Below are 1,742 nucleotides of genomic sequence, written 5' to 3' on the forward strand. Positions count from 1 at the left end.
TGAGAGGATTCACCAGAGACAGAGTGGGGAGCAGAACAGGCAGATTGACGAAGTACACTGCTGAGGGGAGCAGCGGGCGGGTCAGGAGAGGTCTGCGGCACCACGTGGTCACCTCCGGGGCAGGCGGGGATCGAACTCATGCAGAAGTGGCTTTAACTTCTTAATGCTGTGCTTTAACCCGCTGCGCCACCAGGGAGGGCCTGCATGCTGAGTTTTTACACAGCAAAGCAGTTGCAAATTTTTCTAATATTTATAAAAAGCTGTATCAATTTTAAGAGTTTAATTGAAGAAAATGCTTTTTAACTCTATGAAGCCTCAAGAACAGAAAAAATTTTGTAATAATCTTTAAAGTTGAACTTCCAAGCTGACAAAACCTAATTGTCTATTGACATTCTAAAATTAAATTTTATAATAAAAAATAGGCAGAGGATCCAAATAGATCCTTTTCCAAGGAGACACAGAGGTGGACAACAGGTACATGAACAGGTCAGTCTCCCAAATCATGGGGGAATGAAGACCAACCCGCAAGCTGGCCCCCCAGGCCTGCGGGGGCCGGGCACCCCCGGGACTGCACCTTCACACTTAGTTACCCAAGTCAGCAGCGGCACGGAATGTTCTGGGGGAGATCATAGCCACTATTCATGACAGTAATAGCATGATCTTTCCTTTTTAAGGATATTCAAACTCTTACTGTGGGTTCATTATAAATTAATCTAACACAGCGATGTGTGCTTAGGAATAATATGGCTTATACAGCTTTGGACCAGTCTGAGTTCTAGGCACCAGCTGGGCACGCTGGGAGTCTCTCCTGCAGATAAGGGGCAGAGAGCTAAAATAAAAAAGGGACACATCGAGTTCTGGCAAAAGATGTGGGGAAAACGGGACACCCCTGGACTGCTGTTGTCCACATACACAACCAGGAATGGAGATTCCACGAAAAGGAAAATCAAGCTGCCACGTGACCCAGCAACTCCACTTCTGGGTACAAGGGGAAAGAAACGCTAATTCAGAAATGTACTCATCTGTGTTCACCACACCATCACACACAACGGGACAGACAAGGTTCCAGCGATGGATGGAGGATCGAGTCTAGTGTGTCTGTATGTGTGTCCCTGTCTATGTACTGGAAAATGCTCAAACAGTTTTTAAAAAGATGAAAGGCCAGTGGATTTTAATAGAAAACCCAGATATAAACCCACAGGTTTATGGGCAGCTAATCTTTGACAAAGGAGCAAAGAAGATACAATGGAACAAAGAAAGTTTGTTCAGCAAATGGTTCTGGGAAAACTGGGAAGTTACATGCAAAAAAATTAAACTAGATCACTACCTCACACCATACACAAAAATCAACTCAAATTGGACTAAAGACCCAGATATAAGAACGGAAACCATAAATACCTGGAAGCAAAGATGGGCAAGACACTACACGACATACACTTCAGTAACATCTTTGAAGATACAGCACCCAATGCAATGATAGTGAAGACAAGGATAAGTAGATGGGACTACATCAAGTTAAAGAGCTTCTGTACAGCAATAGAGACATTACAAAGACATCCCACTGATTGGGAAAAAATTTCTCACACAAAACTAGCAATAAAGGATTGATCACAATGATATACAAAGAACTGATGAAACTCAACAAAAATAAACAACCCCATCAAAAAATGGGCAGAACAGCTAAAAAAGTCACTTCTCCAAAGAGGTAATGCAGGTGGCCAACAAGCATATAAAAAATGTTC

Source organism: Condylura cristata, unplaced genomic scaffold (genome assembly GCF_000260355.1).
Source record: "Condylura cristata isolate star-nosed mole 26May11 unplaced genomic scaffold, ConCri1.0 scaffold00062, whole genome shotgun sequence".
Lineage (NCBI taxonomy): Eukaryota > Metazoa > Chordata > Mammalia > Eulipotyphla > Talpidae > Condylura > Condylura cristata.